The sequence below is a fragment of the Dendrobates tinctorius genome, unplaced genomic scaffold (assembly GCF_039654945.1).
Source record: "Dendrobates tinctorius isolate UK_male_01 unplaced genomic scaffold, ASM3965494v1 ptg000351l, whole genome shotgun sequence".
Lineage (NCBI taxonomy): Eukaryota > Metazoa > Chordata > Amphibia > Anura > Dendrobatidae > Dendrobates > Dendrobates tinctorius.
Window position 1 is genome coordinate 3,669,563 of NW_027362017.1, and position 20,950 is coordinate 3,690,512.

Genomic DNA, 20,950 nt, shown 5'->3' on the forward strand with positions numbered 1-20,950 from the left:
CCAGATACAATCTCACACAATATTTTTTCACACACATATATATATATATATATATATATATATATATTTTTTTTTTAACACATTTTTATTATATATTTTCATTATATATATATTTTTATTATATATTCGCATTTTTTAATAAAGTTGATTTTTTTATAATAAGGGAGTTTTTTACATTTTGAATATATTCCAATTAAATATATATTTTTAATAAATTATTCCTTCCCAGAAATATATCTTCTCCTCCCAAACGAAATCCACTCCAGCCTAGTGGTATTGACTCTGGTTTATGACACTTTTTGTCAGCGGGTTCGTTTCACCTTCTGTGTAACATTTTTTCGGTACATTTGAAGTTTTTTCCTTCATTTTCTATTCATTTTTTCTTTCCTTTTAATACACTATCTGTAATAGAAATGTAAATAGGTTAAAATTAAAATCAATAAGAATAATTTTAAATGCATCTTGCGCACTATTAACCCTTGAACTTTGACATCTGTTCTTTCATCACGTGTGTTTCTTTGGCGCCTAAATTCAAACACTGTATGTATTTAACCAGAGAAGGCTGTATCCGTTCACTACATGTCATCCCCTGAGGAAGAAGTGGTTTACACTTTGAAACGCGTCGGGAATTAAATGGTTAAACTTCTCATGTGGTAGTATTTTTATCCTGGTCAAGCAGCGCACAGCAAGCCTGAGATAGATACTTTATCCATAAGGATTTAAATTGGTGGTCACGGAGTGGACCTTCGGGCATGCAGCAAGCTGACATTGGTTTATATGCCTATATCCTTCCCGGAAAGGGTGAGTAGATTTCATCAGTTTTTATTCCATTTTCCACCCAGATAAGACCCTATTGCGCTTTTCTTTTTCCTTAGTTTTTATATCACAGAGCAGGTGTCAGAGGAGTGTGAAATCCCCCCTGTGGGGATGGGTTATACAGTCTGTCATGTAACGTGTTAGTGAGACTGATTATTTTAGGTGTATGTGTGCAAGAAAGTGAGCGAGTGGAGGTATAATGGAGACAAAATCCATGGGACACAGCTGTAAGAGGAAGAACAAGATCAGGCGATCAGGGGTACCTCTCTCATTCTGAATCCGGAACTGCCGGGACTGTCACCAATGTTGCAAGGGGGAAGACTTCCTGAGAGGGACCGTCCCTTACATGTGACTGAAGTAGGCGGGGCAGAGTTAAAAAGAGCTGCGTGCGGGAAGAGGGTCAGAGTGCAGGAAGGAAACCGAAGCAGGCAGTCAGGTACAGTGAAGGCAGAAGATCACGTGAGCGCAGGCCGACAAGACGTTTTACCTGTGTGCAGGCCCACTGAAAGTTTACTGACAGCCTGTTCCCCGCTACCCTCTGTGCTGGGAGGTGCCTCACAGACGGGACCAGAGACTGTAACACTCTCTCCCCACTCCATGCCGTAAGTGACTAGGCCAGAGTCCTTCAGCCAAGATCCCCATATACCGCGGTGTGAAGCCTCACACCGGCAGTTACCTGTACTGGAATAGTACAGATACAGGAGCTTCCAGCGCCTTACAGAGACTGTTCTCCTGCTCTGTGAATTGGAACCCGGCTCTCTACAGACATCTCAGAGATGTCATGTGCCGCTGTTGGCGGTGTCACCGTGTCACGATCCAGGTTGGATCTGACAGAGTAAATGCACAAAATAACCTTTTTTTTTCACTTGGCTGTGTGCCAAAGGTGGTTTTGCCCCCGGTGGCCATTATGGTCATTGCACTGTGGTGATTTCAGTTGTAGTTTTCCACCCGGTGGCCATTAGGGTCATTGAACTTTGGTTACCTTAGTTTGTGCACGCAATTATGTATCAGGTGTGATAGCTCTATAAGAGAGTATCAGGTGTGTTAATCACTGTTTGTGATAAAGTATTCATTTGCAAACAAGCCTGGGTGAAGGATGGAGCTAGAGGATAGTCACAGGCAGCTCAGAGAGAGTACTAGAGTGGATTGGTGGAGTCAGCGATGGTGTCTGGAAGGAGTGCTGGCATGGCGTGGTGGAGTCGCAGCGATGGTGTCAGCAAGGAGTGCCTGCATGGCTTGGTGGAGTGGCAGTTGCGGTGTAGAACTGCACTCACGGTGCTGGACTTGGTTGCTGAGAGCTGGACTCAAGCATGCTGGACTTTTTGGCAGAAAAGCTGGACTCATTTGCGGGACTCCGTTTCTGGACAGCTGCACGCAGGTGTGGACTCTGTTTGCTCCAAGGCTGCACTATGATGCTGAGAAGGTCCGTTTCTGGACAGTGCACCCAGATGTCGGACACGGTGGAGGAAAAGATGCACGCAGGTGGTGGGCTCTGTTGCTAGGAGAGTAAGCAACAGAGCAAAGCTAAGTGGTGTTTCCCGTTTTGTCACTTTTCCTTATGTGTGTTTAGTGCAGTGGTGGGATTAGTTTCCGCACCAACCAATTCCCTAGTGAGGGTTTAGGTGCAGGTCGAGTCAGGGTTTTGAGGTTCCTGATCGGTGCCTGGTGCGGAACCAGCCTAGGGAACGTTAGGAGTGTAGAGACACCTACTCAGGGGAGTGCAGGAGGTCTCCACTTCCCCATTCCCTATCGCAGGGCCACCATTGTTATTGTTACCCAGGTTTCCCCTTTTCCCCTATGTCTTATTGTATTAGTTACCGGCCTGCGGGCCGCGTCACAAAGGACAATTACACGTGCCGCGTCCTGTTGTATCACTTACCGACCTGCTGGCCGTGTCACTCAGGACGGGGCACGTGACACACCGTTGGAGAACCGATACGCTGCAATCAAGAAGACTACAGACTGATAAATTTTTCCCCTTTTCCTTCTGAACTGTTACCCTCATGCCTAAAGCCACCAGGCCCAGGTCCACCGCTACCTGCCCTACCGCTCCAACACTGCTCGAGGGCTGCCCACGTTCTGCTGTTGCTTCGGGCGCTCCGGTGCGATCCCTCTATTCGCGCATGTGCCTTAGAGCCCAACCGCGCGTTCGCCCGACCCTCTTGTCTCTCTGCGTGACCTGACTCGGCAGCAATGCCTGTCCAATGGAGGACAGGCGCCGGGTATTTCAGGCCACCCTCCCTTAGTGGAGGCGCATGATTATCGAGTTCCCCTTGCATAGTCTGGCCTGCTCTGCTAAGCTTGGCGATAGTATAGCTTGCTCCTAACCTCCTGTGTCTTACCCTGTTTCTTGCAGTGCACATTCCTGTCCTGCTTTCCCCTGGTGTCTGCACCCCGTTACCACCACCGCCATCCTCAGTCATACTCCGTACCACCTTTGCTCATCTCAGCCCGTACTTTGTTACCGCCGCCATCCTCAGTCTGTACTCCATTACCTCCTCCTCGCTCTCCCCATTTAGTGTCCTATCTCTCCCCTTGCTCAGTTCTCTCTCTCCAGTCACTTCTCCGTTTATTGTTTGTCCTAGAGCCGACCCCTGGTCTTGGCATCCCCTGAGCCTGCCCCTAATGATCCCTATATAGGAGTGGGTCGAACATGGTGCGCTCGCTCGGGGGAGTTTCGGTATCATGGTCCAGTGGGTCCACTCATACTACTCGCCACCACCGGCGTAACACTATCATTCGTCCCTGCCATTCCCCATCCAAACTACCTGCTCTGTCCTTTGTCCTATTATACCCCTCCGTGCCCTGCCACTCCCTGCATGGAGTGTAGTTGTTGTTAATAAAATCCTTATAACTCTTGATCTCTCTCCTGTCCGTGAAGACATCTCAGGTACCTGCAGTTTCTACATAGCTATGATGGGGATAACTCTCATGGGACACAGCTATGATGGGGGTAATTCATGAGAGTTACCCCCATCATAGCTGTGTCTCATGAGAGTTACCCCCATCATAGCTGTGTCCCATGGGTGTTACCCCCATCATAGCAGTGTCTAATAAGAGTTATCCCCATCATAGCTATGTCCCATGAGGGTTACCCCCATCATAGCTGTGTTCCATGAGAGTTACCCCATCACAGCTGTGTTCCATGAGAGTTATCCCCATCATAGCTGTGTCCCATGAGAGTTACCCCCATCACAGCTGTGTTCCATGAGAGTTATCCTCATCATAGCTATGTCCCATGAGAGTTATCCCAATCATAGTTGTGCTCATTGATATTGTCTCCATTATACCTCCCCAGGTAATCGCTCACGTTTCTCCCGAGCGGTGGTTTGTCGATGTCGCTTGTCCCCCTTCCCACTCCCACATCCCTTACTTAACCCAATAGGAAGTCCACTACTATTAGCTCCAGCCAGGCCTGTGTGCGACGCTTGTGATTGGTAGAAGAAGGCGTGGTTTTTTGGGGAAGAAGCGCCATTTTACCAGCTTAGTGCAGTGGCGGCTTGTTGATGCTCATACTGCAGGTTGTTGTATTTGGTGTATGGACAATGCTGCATGGTGGACATGTCTGACTGGTCAGTGCCAGGCAGCCGCCACATTAGAGCTGCCCAGAGTATTGTAGGCATGTGCCAGATATAACAGGTTGGCAATCAGTGTCTCCCTCCTGTGCTGTAAAAATGCAGGACTATGTCTCCTTACAAGGCCACCGCTCTGCCAGCCATCATTGTGCGTTTGCATGCTTGTGCCAGGCCTGGCACTGTCATTAATGATCCTTGTTCTGTATTCTTCTGTGAGGTTCCTGTATGTGCGTGTGATGGTGCTGACATCCTTGTATTTGGACATCTTTTTTTCTATTTATCTAAATTAAATTGTCCACTATTGTATTCAGTATTACAGGATAGATATAAATCAGTATAAACCAGATTTATGTCTACCAATTTTTAAAATTTACTATGTGGGGGAACGCCATTTTGCCCACATATGGGGTATCGACATACTAAGGAGAAATTGCACAACAGATTGTATGGTGCAGTTTCTCCTGTGACCTTTATGAAAATGCAAAATTTGGGGCTATAATAACATTTTTGTGAGGAAAATGTGATTTCATTTTTTTCACATCTCAACGTTATAAACCTCTGGGAAGTACTTGGCGGTTCAAAGTGCTCTCCATTAGAGATGAGCGACTTTGCCTTTTTTAGGGTCGAGTCGGGTTTCATGAAACTCGACTTTCTCAAAATGGCATTGCCTTCCTCCTAGGGAGTGTGATGTCATGCTTGGAAGCAATAAAGGATGTCTCTGGCAGTTAATCACAACACACAACACAGCTCCCACTCCAGGCCAGCAGAGGGAGCTCTGAACTCAAAACTGGGGGAAGAGCTGCTCTCTGAGGGCCAGGAAGGGGAAATTAGGAGTATGTGTGAGGAGGGCAACGTGTGTGGACGTGAGGAGAAGCAGAGATTGAGCAGAGAGTTCAGGCTCATTCCCAGCTATAGCGCATGATCTGAAGCCCGGTATCCAAGGCTGTATGGACACTGATGGTCCTGCAACAGAAACCGGAGGAATAGGAAGCTGTAAATGCTCTAATCCCATATAAGACTCGAAGGCACAACAGCGACAGGTGAGCCATAAGAGAAAGGCTACAGCTGTCTGCCATACGAGGGAGTTCTAAAGAGAATAAGCAAGTGGAACTTCAGTGTAACACAGTACTGCAAGTACCTAAAACTAAGCGCTAGGAAGGAGACTACACAACCCATCTGCCTAGAGAGATTCCTAAGTTGCTTCCAGGCTAGCCAGCTCCTGTGCCATCTGTAATCTGGACCCTGGACTGCATTTGCCAAGCAAAGTAAAGGTAAAGAAACTGCACCCTGTTGTGTCCTTGCCTTCTTCCTGCAAACTCTCCAGCACTGCTACATCTCTGTGTCAAACACTACACCCTCTTCCTAAACACCTACCCTCTTCATCTACTCTGCCTTGGGACTACAGCCCTGCCTGTGGAGGGCTACACCATTATTGCTGCACCCCACCATCTGTCCCAGAGGATCTGTCCACAGCGTCGGCTTAACATCTCCATTGCCGAACACCACAGGTGGTGTCACGAATCATTCACTCATAAACTTTATTCCATCACTTAACCCCTTTTACATGGGCGCCCAGGGCCACGGACCGGGTCACCGCTGCTGTGACATTCTCCTCTGAGAGACCGGCCCGGTACCGAGTACCCCACAGCCCTGGGAGGGCGACCCATTTTGGCGTCACAAACAGGATTTACAGAGCCCGGTACCCCCGGGTCCTGTGTGCCAGAGACTGTATTGTGTGCCATAGACTGTCGGCGCCATCGCCGCCATTACCCCGCTGCTTGGCGCGTGCGGGAAACCAGAGGGGCGGGCCGTCTTGGGCGGAGCCAGCCAAAAAGCGCGAAAAGTGAAGTGCTGCGCGGGAAGAGGCCAGCGCGCGGGAAGTGAGAAGCCACGGCCTACAGTCCCGGCGTCCCCTGATCATCCAGCCGCAGAGTGGCAGCCGGTAAGCCAGCGTAACCCAGGGCCTGGCCAAACATTAACTAGGGGGGAAGAGAATGTCTGAAGCAAGAGCAGACGCAGCGGCGGACGCCACTGCAAACCCCACAGTGCCATAAGCTGCAGGGCCCAGCGCAGCTGCGGATCCCATAGCGCCGCTGCATCCAACACCAGCGCTGCCTCCAGAGCACCGCAAGAATCAGCGCCCACCGCAGCAGTCCCCATAATGCCGCTGTCCATGCCCTATATACCGGGAGCGGCCTGGCTACCACAGTACTCAGGGGAGTCAAATACCCTGAGTGAATTTAAAGAGAGACTGTGCAGTTTGTTTGAGGTGTATCCTCTGTCTGAAAGCGAGAAAGTGAAAATCCTTATTGGGCAGCTAACTGGTGCAGCGCAAAGGGAAGTAAAAGCCTGGCAGGACACTGATAAAGAGACTGTTAAAAAGATCCTGGCTAAGCTAAGAAGCACCTTTGACACCAGCACTGCAGCTGAAATAAAAATGAGATTCTTTGGGTGTAAGCAGAGAGCGCAGGACAGTATACGGGACTATGCTCTTAACCTGCAGGAGGCACTGCGAGCCATAAAGCAGATTGACCCCGACAGTGTGAAAGATGGAGACAGACTGTTAAAGGAGCAATTTATTGAAGGACTCCTATCCAGTACCCACAGAGCACAGCTGCGCATCATAGCCCTACAGAACCCTGATCTAGACTTTGCAGACTTCAAAGACAGGGCTATCCGGGTGCTGCATGAACCAGAAGTCAGCCGTCCAGTGCCCCATAGGCGCCCAGCGATCACATACCATCAAGAAGCAGCTTCTTTCCCTCTCAGCCCGGTGGAGGCTGATGCACAGACTCTGGACAAAGACCCTTCTGCCGAACTACGTCTTCAGGTCCAGGAGCTGACCAAAAATATGGCTGCACTTGCCAAAACTGTGCAGTCCATGCAGGTGTCCTCGAAGGAGAAGATCCAGCTGGCCTCCAGTCCAGAGGATGTCCCGTGGCTACGGAAGAAGAGGATCCCGCCACACCGAGGGAGAAACAACGATCGCTATGACCAGAATGGACGTCCCATCTGTCGTCGTTGCTGCAAGGCAGGCCACATCGCAAGATTCTGCCACCCTGGGGCAAAGGGCCAACCCCCAGGAGTAGGACCACAAGGCCCAAAGAACTGGCGAGCCAAGTATGTTGGAAAGCGACCGGCCCTCCCAGTGGTGATTGACGGCATCCCCATGAACGCTTTGCTGGACACTGGCTCTCAGGTGACAACTATGCCATATATCCTTTACAAGCGGTATTGGGCTGACTCTGAACCTACCCATGGCCAAGTGATGAACTCACAGTAGTTGCCAGTAATGGTCAGTCTTTGCCGCAAGTAGGATGTAAAGAGATTACCATTAAAGTGGGGCGAGTAGAGTTAAAATCTCAAGGTCTGATAGTTGTAGACATTGATCGACGAGAATGTAATCCAATGATGACCTTAGGTACTAATGTGATTGAAAATTGTCTTGCCGAGGTTATTGTTTTGTTGCAAAAGGTGGCTGAGACTGCTGGTTCCAGTGAGCAACGAGTCCTGCAGAAGGAGATCAAGGCCCTGATGCAAAGACAGCAGGTAGAACTGTCTGGCGGAGAAATTGGCAGAGTAAGAGTGAGTGATCCTTTCCCCATTGCGATACCCCCCAGATGCGAAATGTTGATTTGGTGTCGGGCAACCATAGGCCTCAGAGGAAAAGATTACCAAGCATTGGTAGAGCCAGTGTACTATGATAGCCGGCCCACTGTCCTGACAGCCAGAGGGGTAGTTGATGTTCGCAAAGGGAGAGTACCTGTACGCCTCTTGAATTGTGGGGAGGAGGAGGCCACAATACCTCGGTATGCCACAGTTGCTAAGCTGTTTACTGTCAGTAACAATGCAATACGGGCAGCAGAGCCCTTGATCTCATCCGACCAGGTGGAGGACAATGGCTCTGTAAAGCAGCTGGAGGAATGGTGTCAGCAGCTGCAGGTGGGAACTGACTCCACCCCTTCATACCAAAAGAATGGGGTTTACCGAGTGACTCAGGAGTATGAGCGGGTATTCAGTAAACCCCCCTTAGACTTTGGGAAGGCAAAAGGTGTTCAACACCATATACCCACTGGAGATCATCCACCCATTAAAGAAAGGTACCAGCCTATACCCCCAACACAATATCAATGTGCCAAAAGTATGTTGCGGGAAATGAAGGAGGCTGGGGTGATCAGAGTCAGTTGTAGCCCCTGGGCAGCCCCAATAGTCTTTGTGAAAAAGAAAGATGGTACCATAAGAATGTGTGTTGATTACCAAAAAATTAACAGCATTACACATAAGGATGCCTACCCATTACCCAGAATTGAAGAGTCATTAGCTGCACTTAAAACTGCTAACTATTTTTCCACCTTAGATCTCACTAGTGGGTATTGGCAGGTTCCCGTGGCAGAGGCAGACAAGGAGAAAACAGTGTTTACCACCCCAATGGGTCTCTGCGAGTTCAACTACATGCCATTCGGGCTCTGCACCGCTCCAGGGACATTTCAACGGCTAATGGAATGCTGTCTTGGACACAAGAACTTCGAGACAGTTCTTTTATACCTTGATGATGTCATTGTTTTCTCCAAAACTTATGAAGACCATCCTAAACACCTGGCTGAGGTGTTTGAAGCCTTGTCCAACTTTGGCCTGAAAGTGAAGCCATCCAAATGCCACCTCCTGAAGCCCAAGGTACAGTACCTCAGTCATGTAGTGAGCGCAGAAGGTGTGGCACCAGATCCTGACAAAGTCACTGTCATCCGAGACTGGCAGAAGCCCAGCAACCTCCATGAAGTACGTCAATTCCTCGGGTTGGTAGGCTACTACCGAAGGTTCATCAAAGGCTTCACTGAGATAGCCACACCTATGCAAAATCTTCTGGTGGGCCAGCCCAAGAAAGCCAGGAAGAAGAGTCCTACATTTGAATGGAATGAGGAACTGGAGAGGTCCTTCTCTCAACTGAAGATGGCTCTCACAGGAGATGAAGTTCTGGCCTACCCACCAGATTATGACCAACCATTTGTATACTGATGCCAGCAACGTGGGACTGGGAGCAGTACTGTCACAGGTACAGAATGGTAAAGAAAGAGTGATCTCCTAAGCCAGCAGGAAGCTTCGTCCCACTGAAAGGAACCCTGATAACTACAGTTCCTTCAAACTGGAGTTCCTCGCCATAGTCTGGGCTGTGACTGAACGATTCAAGCATTACCTAGCTTCAGCCAAGTTTACCATCTTCACGGAAAACAACCCGTTGACTCACTTGGAAACTGGAAAACTAGGTGCACTGGAGCAGTGATGGATGGCTCGGCTGCCTAACTATGAATTTACCATTAAGTACCGAGCGGGGCATAAGAATGCCAATGCTTATGCACTGTCCAGAATGCCCAATCTGCCAGATGCAGGAGAAGACCCTGAGGCACTCCTAGAAATAGAGTTACCTGCCTTCCACCGACCAATTGCGGCCCAACGTGCCCAAGGAGTGAGAAACAGACGGTCTGTCATGAAAGAGGCCACCCTAAATCCATTGCCTCATCATGACTGGGCAGAAATGCAGGATAGCGACCCCGCAGTCCGCCTGGTAAAGGAGCTACTGTCACAAGTTGACTCACGCCCAGGTTCAGATGCTCCTGAAGAAACCCAGCAGTTGTGGAAGGAAAGAGGCAGGCTGATGATCTATGAGGGAAAGCTGTGCCGGAGGAGTATCAACTTTATTCCATCTCTTAACCCCTTTTACATGGGCTCCCAGGGCCACGGACCGGGTCACCGCTGCTGTGACATTCCCCTCTGAGAGACCGGCCCGGTACCGAGTACCCCACAGCCCTGGGAGGGCGACCCACTAGCATGCAGGATGTCAATGAGGGAGTCTGCCATCTTCCTCCCGACACGAGCACGTCAAAAACCCGACAGGGGGAAAAGGAGGGGAATAGCTTGGTGCACACTTAAATACTAGGAAGGGTTCCTTGAGATATCCATTGGCCAAACAGGATCCTGTCATAACCACCCTATTACTATATAGGGTGGGTGGGAAGACACCAGGGTGCCATGTAGCAGAATCAGGAGAAGGGCACAGCAGACAGAGGCACCCTCCTTAATTAGTACAGTGCCTGACATTATCGAAAAAACAACATTCCCCAGTCCGACTCCAGAAAATTTCCAAGAGAAGACGGGGAACGACTGCAACTTATAAAACTGAGTAAACTATTAATGATACTCTCATGCAATAACAGAGTATAGGTGAAAATATCGTTTTCACACAGGACCCTGTAGGTTTGGATTTCTTTTTCCCTTAATGATAAGACCTTAATTTAAAAACTGCATTTCTTATTTCCTTGTGTTATCTCTATCTAATATTTACATTTGTTTGGTGATCTGAAACATTCAAGTGAGAAAAATATGCAGAAGAATAGGAAATCAGGAAGGGAGCAAACATTTTTTCACACAACTGTATAGACTGGTCGGCTGACAGGGCCTTCAGGTACTTCTCTTTGTCTTCTACCCGAGCCCCTGCTGAAAGCACAAAGTTTGCACCTGCGGCCCATGGGCATCTGTGTTCCACCTCACCCCCTTATAAATCAGGCAACCATTTGTTCTGTTGGAGGATGAGTATGTGGGACGGGTAGAGCAAACTGTCAGCGGACCACCGCAGCACATCGATGATGATGATGATGATGATGATGATGATGATGATAAAACACAGGAGCCAACTGCTGCAGCTTTGTGCTATGAGCAGTCCAGCAAGAAGGGCAGAGGTGAGGACCAGGTGGAATATCATGAAGAGGATTATTATTATTTTTTTTTTTTTTGAGCACCATTAATTCTATGGTGCTGTACATAAGGAGAGGTTACATACAAAACACAAGGAGAAATTACAATGACCAAACTAATACTGACAAGTACAGAGGGGAGAGGACTGTTTCCTCCGAGTGCAACTTTTGGGGGTAAGGGACCTCGACTTGTATATATAATTGGGATCACTGCCATGTCTGTTTCCCTGTTATTAGGGCTCACACATTTGTGTGCACAATCAGAATATCAACTCATTTTTTGCAAGATCATTATTGAGGGCCAACTGGCACATATTCCCTCTATTGGATATCATCTAATATACGTGATCCCTATCTGGTTATGGGTGTAATGTGAATTATTACTTCCTCTTCCCCATATATATCACTGTGCTCTGATTTCATACATATAATACCAGTGCTACCCTCACAGCCGCTATCATGGTCATATCTGATCCTTGCCTCGAGGTGGATCAGGACATGTTTTGTGCTCCATTGCTGGAACACGTTATTCTTCAAAATAAGGAAGGAGCAGAGATCCACCGATATGTTCCAGCTTGGAGCGCATGGTCCCGGAAGGGCATCATCGAGCACTCCAGATTTGCGTGGTGGACAGTTTAATTCCAGTGCGTCCCAGGGTGACACGCAGGACTCCTCTGTCATGCGCAGTGAAGAATTTTGTACGTAATTTCCGGTCATATCATGATGTCTATCTTCACAAATGCAGCGCATGCGCGGTGTGTAAGAAGGGACACTTCGGCTATGTATACAACCCGGAGGTTTTCTCCTTTCAAGAGGGTTCACTTAGAAGGTGGAGTGGTCTCCAAGAAGAGAGGATATTTAATCATGGCTTCTCACATCCACCACATACCACATCAGCTGCTATCGTGACCTGACATCTTTCCACCAAGCCTCCTGATGAGCCAATGGGTGAAACGTGTTGAGGCAGAGGAGTTTATCTACATCACGTGTCTGGATGAGTATTACCTCTCCAATATCAGCTGTCATGTTTATATTTATATTTGTTCATTACTGTGGCAGATAGATCTAGCCGGTTATCAACATTTTCTGGCATTGGGATATATTTTTGATTATATTGCATCTACCCTTCCACTAGACAGGGCTATCTAGGGATATTAACCCCTTTCTGACATCAGACGTACTATTCCGCCCACATGCCCTGGGCCAAACTGACCATGGACGGAATAGTACGTCTCAACGATCGGATGCGAAACAGGTGGTGTGCAGCTGATCGCGGCCCCATGCCAGCTGATTTTCACAGCTGACACTGGCACTAAGTGCCAGGAGTGGTCACTGACCGCTCCCGGCACTTTAACCCCCCCAAATGCTGCGATCGAACACGATCGCAGCATTCTGGGAGCAGACAGAGGGCTGACGCTTGTCCCGATCACTGACGACATCTGGGTTACCAGAGCTGAGAGACTTCCCGTCATGCGCAGTGCATGTCTGGAAGCCTCTCAGGTCAGTGTGCAGTAAGTGCAGTGCTGAAAGCTTCTATAGCATTCTGATGCTGCTTCATCTGCATGCTATAGAAGCGATCAGCCTGCAAAAAATAATTGTCCCATATTGGGACAAAGTGTAAAAGTTAGAATGAAGTAAAAATAAAATTTTTAAGTAATTGTAAAAATATTTTTTAAAAAATAAAAAATAAAAAAAGCATCATTAATAAATATTTGAATGAAAAAAAATCGAAACAATAAAAGTACACATGTTTGGTATCGCCGCATCCGGAATGACCCAACCTATAAAACTGTTCCACTAGTTTACCCCTTTAGGGAACACCATAAAGAAAAACCAAGGCAAAAAACAATGCTTTATCATCATACCGCCAAACAAAAAGTGGAATAGCACGCGATCATAAAGATGGATGTAAATAAACGTGGTACTGCTGAAAACATCATCTTGTCCCGCAAAAAATAAGCCCCAATACAGCTCCATCACCGAAAAAAAATAAAGTTATAGCTCTCAGAATAAAGCGATGCAAAAATAATTATTTTTAATATAAAAGTTTTTATTGTATAAAAGCACCAAAACAGAAAAAAAAAAGATATAAATGAGATATTGCTGTAATCATATTAACCCAAAGAATAAAACTGCTTTATCAATTTTACCACGCACCCCCAAAAGAAATTCATGAATTCCTGGTTTTTGTTCATTCTGCCTCCCAAAAATCGCAACAAAAAGCAATCAAAAAATGTCATGTGCCCGAAAATGGTACCAATAAAAACGTCAATTCGTCCCGCAAAAAAAAAGACCTCATATGACTCAGTGGGACAAAATATGGAAAAATTATAGCTCTCAAAATGTGGTGATGCAAAAACTATTTTTACAATAAAAAGCGTCTTTTAGTGTGTGACAGCTGCCAAACATAAAAACCCGCTATAAGGCCTCTTTCACACGTCCTGATATTTCTGATACTGAAGATGTCAGTGTCCGTGTATGTAATACTTGCGGCACACTTGTGGTATGCATGTGCCGCATCAGTACCACAAGGACGAGCGCCAGGGAAGAAGCTTTACCGTAAGCTCTGTTCCCCGGCACCGGGTGCTGAACACGGCTCTCATCATTCTCTCCTGCTCTCCCGGCGATCGGCCATTTGCCCAAACAGTGGTTTACCCCCACATATGGGGTATCAGCATACTCAGGACAAATAGCACAATAAGGCTATGTGCACACGGTGCGGATTCTGCTGCGTATACGCAACGGTTTTGGCCCTGCGGACATGCAGCAGAACTGCATGTGATGTACAGTAGCATGAAAGGCTATGTAAAACAAAATCCGCTGTGCACTTACTGCGTTTTTTTTTCCACGCAGATTTGGTGCGGAATGAAAAAAGCAGCATGTCATTTCTTTTGTGCAGTTTTCCACCTGCTCCATTCTAGAAATCCGCAGGTGGAAAACCGCACAAAACATGCAGTAAAGCCGCATAAAAAATGCACTAAATCCGCAGGAAAAATGCAGGTCATTTGACCTGCGGATCTAGAGAATTCTGCGTGGAAAATTCCAAAGCAAAATACGCACCGTGTGGGAGTCCAATTTCTTCTGTTACCCTTGGGAAAATAAAAAATTGGGGGAAAAAATGATTTTTTATTTTTACGGCTCTACGTTATAAACTTCTGTGAAGCACTTGGGGGTTCAAAGTGCTCACCACACATCTAGATAAGTTCTTTAGGGGGTCTAGTTTCCAAAATGGGGTCACTTGTGGGGGGTTTCCACTGTTTAGGCACATCAGGAGCTCTCCAAACGTGACATGGCATCCGATCTTAATTCCAGCCAATTTTACGTTCAAAAAGTCAAACGACGCTCCTTCCCTTCCGAGCTCTGCCATGCGTCCAAACAGTGGTTTACCTGCATATATGGGGTATCAGCATACTCAGGACAAATTGCACAACAACTTTTGGGCTCCAATTTCTCCTGTTACCCTTGATAAAATAAAAAAATTGGATCTGAAGTAAAATTTCTGTGAAAAAAGCTAAATGTTCATTTTTTTTAAACATTACAAAACTTCCTGTGAAGCACCTGAAGGGTTAATAAACTTCTTGAATGTTATTTTCAACACCCTGAGGGGTGCAGTTTTTAGTATGGTGTCACTTTTGAGTATTTTCTATCATATAGACCCCTCAAAGTGGCTTCAAATGTGATGTGGTCCCTAGAAAAAATGCTGTTGTAAAAATGAGAAATCGCTGGTCAAATTTTAACCCTTATAACTTCCTAAAAAAAAAATTGGTGATGTAAACTAAACATATGGGAAATGTTACTTATTAAGTATTTTATGTGACATATCTCTGTGATTTAAGGGCATGAAAATTCAAAGTTGGAAAATTGTGAAATTTTCAAAATTTTCACCAAATTTCCATTTTTTCACAAATAAACGCAAGTTATATCAAAAATTTTTTACAACTAACATGAAGTTCAATATGTCACAAGAAAACAATGTCAGAATCACCGGGACCAATGGAAGCGTTCCAGAGTTATTACCTCATAAAGAGACAGTGGTCAGAATTGTAAAAATTGGTTCAGTCATTAACGTGCAAACCATCCTTGGGGGTAAAGGGGTTAAATTCCACCATAATTGTGATTTTTCTCAGTTTAAAGTTTGGGGCATTGATGGAGTAATTACTAATATGTGACAATATTGGCCGCAAACTTGCACAACGGGAGACCAAATGGATTTGGACTCTGAACACTGTTCCCCCTTTCGGCCTCATTGAGGGTAAGGCTAAGTTCAGACGTAGCGGAACTCTCGCGGAAATTACCGCAAGAGTTCCGGAATTCCATTCTGCGGGAAAATCACATAGTGTTTGACGAGTGTGACCAAATTTTTACTACTGAGGCCGCCTATGCAGCATCAGTAGTAAAAGATAAAATGTAAAAAATAATGAAAAAAAATAAAAAATGGTGTTATTCGCACACCATGCGAAAAGTAAGCAGAACAATTGCGGATGGTACCCACGGTCCGGAGGAGAGGAGACTGCCCTCCGGGCTTTGGGTACCATATCCCTGTAAAAAATAGAATTTAAAATAAAAAATGGTGTTATTCTTACCTTCCAACGTCCCGCGCAGCCTTCCCGCCTCTCTCCATGCTCTCGTTCCCAGTAATCCTTTGCGAAAATGCCTGCGATGACGTCCGTTCTCTCGGGATCGCGACGTCTCGCGGTCATTCGCGCGACGTCATCGCGAATTACCGACTTCGCGATCCCGCGAGAACGGACGTCATCGCGGGCATTTTCGCAAAGGATTACTGGGAACGAGAGCGTGGAGAGAGGCGGGAAGGCTGCGCGGGACGTCGAAAGGTAAGAACAACAATATTTTTTATTTTAAATTCTATTTTTTACAGGGATATGATACCCAAAGCCCGGAGGACAGTCTCCTCTCCTCCGGACCGTGGGTACCATCCGCAATTGTTCTGCTTACTTTTCGCACGGTGTGCACAGCCACATGCGGGAAGTAAGTGGAACAATGCATTCCTATGGGTGCGGGATCGCCGCGATTCCGCAAAATTAATGAGCATGCTGCCTTTTTTACCGCGAAGCGATTCCGCCGCGGTAAAAACCGCAGCATTAGCACAGCATTGCGGAATCCCATAGGAATGCATGGGATGCTTATTTTTCGCGTTTTCGCGGCAAAATCGCACGGTTAAAACCACCACGGAAACGCTAAAAAAACACCACGAGTGAACTCAGCCTAAGACTGTACAGTAAATATACCATATATGAATAGACACACCACCAAATCTCCATAGATCTGATATATGCACAAGATAAATATGCAAAAGGTAGAAAGATGAAAATGTATGCAACCAAGATAATGGTGTGTATACAATATCAAGAAGAATACCTTCTTTTTCACACATGTACTCTTTCCAACAATTCAATACCAGTCACTGCATCCTCAACGACCCCCACTATGTACCTTCCGCTCCCCCAAATCATTATATCTACATGCCATTTCCACCCCAATTCATTATGCCATGTCTTCTCTATCTCCCACCCTCCATTCATTATCAACTGCTCTCCCCCACATTCAATACATCATCATTTACTGTTCCCCATCCCCCAGTCTCAATACATCATTTACTCCTTCCACCCTCAAAATTCAGCATCATTTGCTCTCCCCACCTCTTGCCTTCACTTCATCATTTGCAGTCTCCCTTCTCCTTTCACTTCATCATTTGCAGTCCCCCTCTCCCTTCACTTCATCATTTGTAGTCCCTCTCCCGCTTCCCCCAACTCATCATTTGGGGTCCCCATCACAAATTTTCACATAAAATTCATTTTCTAAAGAAAAAAACTTTTTCATGCCTACCTCACTGACGATCCCCCACAGGTGCAGCTACGGTGTCCTGCCAATGGCCAGTGACTTATTTCCGTGACGGTACTTATGTGATGACATCATTACATGCGTGCCGTCACCTGACCAGACATTCAGAAGAGGTGAAAGGAGCTGCAGCTGCGCAGCTGTTTACTGCACCTTGGGGCATGGTGAGCTGAAACACAGAGGGGGGTCCAGACTGGGTCCGGGCCCCCTGTCCATGCTTCTGCTCAAAGGGCCCCAAACAGCAGTAAGGGCAGTAATGCCCTGATGGCTGACCTGGTTGAGGCCCTCTAAAGCCACAAATAATGCAGCCTCAGAAACTGGAATATAATATACGAGTACTCCCAGATGCTCAAGTGAGATGTTAAAAAGGAGGAACACGAAAAGGGAATGGTAAAAAGTGCTTGTATTGTATGGTCCGACCATCAATATAATACACGGTGGATTCACAGCGCTGCATGAATTGGTCACCAGCGGCGCGTTTCACCCTAGCTTCATCAGGGTTCATTCATGTATATGAGACCACATCCATTACCCACAGCACTGCTTGTATCATAATCTACATTTTTTGTGTTTGTCCTGCTGTACATGTAAACACTGGTTAGTAAGGAGCATATATTTCTGGAAGAGGAGCGGGTTCCTAAATATAAATGTTACATGTGATATGTGATATATTACGTCCTAACGTGCAGGTAGTCCCTCCTCACGGATGATGGAGGATGGCGATGCCGTGAGCCACGTTGATCGGATCTCTGACGTGTAACATAGTAACATAGTAAAATAGTTTTGAAGGCTGAAGGAAGACCTTATGTCCATCTAGTTCAGCCTATTTTTAGTGCAGCTGTTCTGCATTGTTGATCCTGGGGAAGGCAAAAATCCCACAGAGTAGAAGCCAATTTTCTCCATAGGGAAATCAATTCCTTCCCCTAAGCTGGGTCGACCATCTACCTATAATATTCTGTTATTCGTAACCTTCTATACTGTTACTCACAAGAAAAGCATCCATTCCTTTCTTACATTCATTCAGTGAGTTGGCCATCACCACTTCCTCAGGAAGAGAATTCCAGAGCCTCACTGCTCTTACCGTGAAGAACCCTCTTCTATGCTGGTGCAGAAATTGTCTTTCCTCCAAACGAGGAGAATGCCCCCTTGTTCTTGTCACAGTCCTTGGTACAAACAGTTCATTGGAGAGATCTTAGTATTGCCCTCTGATATACTTGTACATATATATTAAGTGTCCCCTAAGTCTTCTCTTTTCTAGAGTAAATAGACCTAATTTTGATAACCTTTCTGGGTATTGTAGTGAACCAACTCCATTTATCATTTTAGTAGTCCGACTTTGAATCCTTTCAAGTTCAGTAATGTCTTTCTTGAGCACCGGCGTCCAAAATTCCACACAATACTCCAAGTGTGGTCTGACGAGTGATTTGTACAGAGGGAGATTTATGTTTTCATCTCGTGTCCCCAGACCTCTTCTAATGCATCCCATGACCCTATTTGCTTTGGTGGCAGCTGCCTGACACTGGGCACTCCAATTTAGCTTCTTATTGTAGAAGGGTAATATCGCTTACTGATGGGAAAGAAGTCAGACAGTGATCAGACGCTGTGGAAAGTGAGATCGTACTGTGTGTGATGGATAGGAAAAGCGTTCCATTCGTTTTACAGGACAATCTATTAAATGAATCTGTGTAGAGAATTGCAAAAAAATAAAAAATTCTCATGCAATTTTGTGGGTTTTGCCAATAATGAAGAAACAAGCACCTTATTAAATATGGATCAAAGAGCGGCTTTCAGGTCAGAGCAGGCAAGCAACTGGAGAACAACAGGAGCAATGCATGCTGGGAAGCGAGGTAAAGGAAGTCTCTGCACCTATAGTGCTGGCAGGATGCTGCTGAAGAGGAACCATCCACTCAAGTAAGTTGATGGCAAGTTACTAAGAATGAGACTCTGGACCGTTCCTGGACATATTAGACTGTTGTGTGCACCATAAGCAGTTTATATTTGTGGGGATGAGGTGGCAGGAACAGGCATTTCTATAGTTTATTGTAAGGACCAGTGCACTTTTAATACTTCCAAACAGGGCGATTTTCAGTTTTTGCTCTTATTCTTTTTCCTTCCATTTTATTTTTCAGTCAATCGAAGACCTTTGAGGAACAGTTTTTTGTGAGACGAGTTGTAGTGTGAATGGTGTCCTTCATTGTAACGTCCAATGTGCTGGAAACGGAGAAGAATTCCAGGTGCGGTGAGATTGGGGGAGAATCGCAATCCCACCAGTGTTCTCTCAGGTTAGTTTCTCTGCTGTTCATTGTGGGGTAAAATGTCCTGGAAATAGGACTCTACAGCTCAGGACAATTACAGCCATGACACCCTGGGAAAGGTTTAGGGTTCTATAATTAAATGAAAAATAATTAGAACTTATGAAAAACAAAAATAAATAGTTTTGTGTTGTTATTTCCTGCGGCTTTTAGTTTTCTATGAGGGTTTGTTTTGGGTTTTTTAGCGTGACAAGCTTCAATGATATCATTGTGGGGAAATTAAAACTTCTAATGAGATGGCGACTGAAAAAACTGCAATTCTTACAAGTTCAAATTTTTCTGATTCTTTTCTTTAATTTCTGATTACGGCATTCACTGGATGAGTTTATTAGCTTAATGTTGCAATACCAAATATGCTGATTTTTTATTTGTTTTTTATTTCTTAATAAATAAAATGTTCTGTCTCTAAGGCCAAAACCATTCCATGTACACTGCATTGGTTGTAGGTGATTGTTGGTTATGAGGTCACGGAATGTTGTGCCGGTGATATATAAGCAACTGCCGAGCGGAACTCTCCTCTGAGGGCTGCAGTTAGTGGAGAGTAAGTACCTTATATCAGCTCCTGATTTATCATCTCCCTTGTGTCTGTGACTCTCGCTCCTGATTTATGTCCTGTCATCTCCCTGGTGTCTGTGACTCTCGCTCCTGATTTATCATCTCCCTGGTGTCTGTGACTCTCGCTCCTGATTTATCATCTCCCTGGTGTCTGTGACTCTCGCTCCTGATTTATGTCCTATCATCTCCCTGGTGTCTGTGACTCTCGCTCCTGATTTATGTCCTGTCATCTCCCTGGTGTCTGTGACTCTCGCTCCTGATTTATGTCCTATCATCTCCCTTGTGTCTGTGACTCTCGCTCCTGATTTATGTTCTTGATATTTAGATAATTACACTGATATCTGTTGTATAAAGTTTTGGATTAAGGGAAGGAATATAAGAGGGTTGTACAAAATTACTGGTATCACAGCTCAGCTCTATTCACTTCTATGGAGCTGACTTACAGTACCACTCACAACCTGTGCACAGGTGTGGCGCTGTTTTTTGGAAGAAAGCAGTTATGTTTTTCCAATCCTGTACAATCCCTTAAAGGATTATTTCATATAAACTGGATTGGTTGCAGGTTTTTGTCACTTCTCACAGTTACTGTTGTTACTTGTGAGACTTTATATTAGGCCGGAGTCACACTACACGTATAAAAAAATCGGTCAGATTCTCACTGCCGGGAGTCGCACGAGTGTAATACAAGTGTCACGTGGGCACAATCCGATTTTTCACACCTATCATCCGATTTACATCCGACTGCAGGGTGATTTTAATATGAGTTTTACATACAGCAATTCTCTAAGTCATTTACATATCGTTATCAAAGGAAATATTCTACAAAACACACACATACATATGATAGATAAATAGATAGATAGATAGATAGATAGATAGATAGATAGATAGATAGAGAGAAAATTCTCACCGTGCTCACGCTGACGTCAGAAAGGTGAAGTGAGTTCATTGGCTGTGATCTCCCAGGACCTTTCTGACGGTACCGCGAGGATAATTTTCTCACGCTCGCGGTGCTGTCAGGCAGTATACAAAAAAGCTGCATTCTATCGTGCTAAAGCATGTAGACATGGAATATGAGAAATATGAATAG

The 20,950-nt window shown here is 45.8% G+C and overlaps 1 protein-coding gene across 3 annotated transcripts in view; it reads right to left on the reverse strand.

Annotated features, from left to right (window-relative positions):
- The window catches only part of LOC141075426 (zinc finger MYM-type protein 1-like), a 205,034-nt gene that overhangs the window by 121,515 nt on the left and 62,569 nt on the right, over positions 1-20,950 (reverse strand). Inside the window, exon 5 of one of the 3 annotated variants that reach the window (XR_012227275.1) lies at positions 110-402. The exons of the other annotated variants lie outside the window; for them this stretch is intronic. The gene's annotated coding sequence lies outside the window, so the exon portion shown is untranslated. Of the gene's footprint in view, positions 1-109; positions 403-20,950 lie in introns of those variants that run through there. 3 annotated transcript variants of the gene reach the window in all.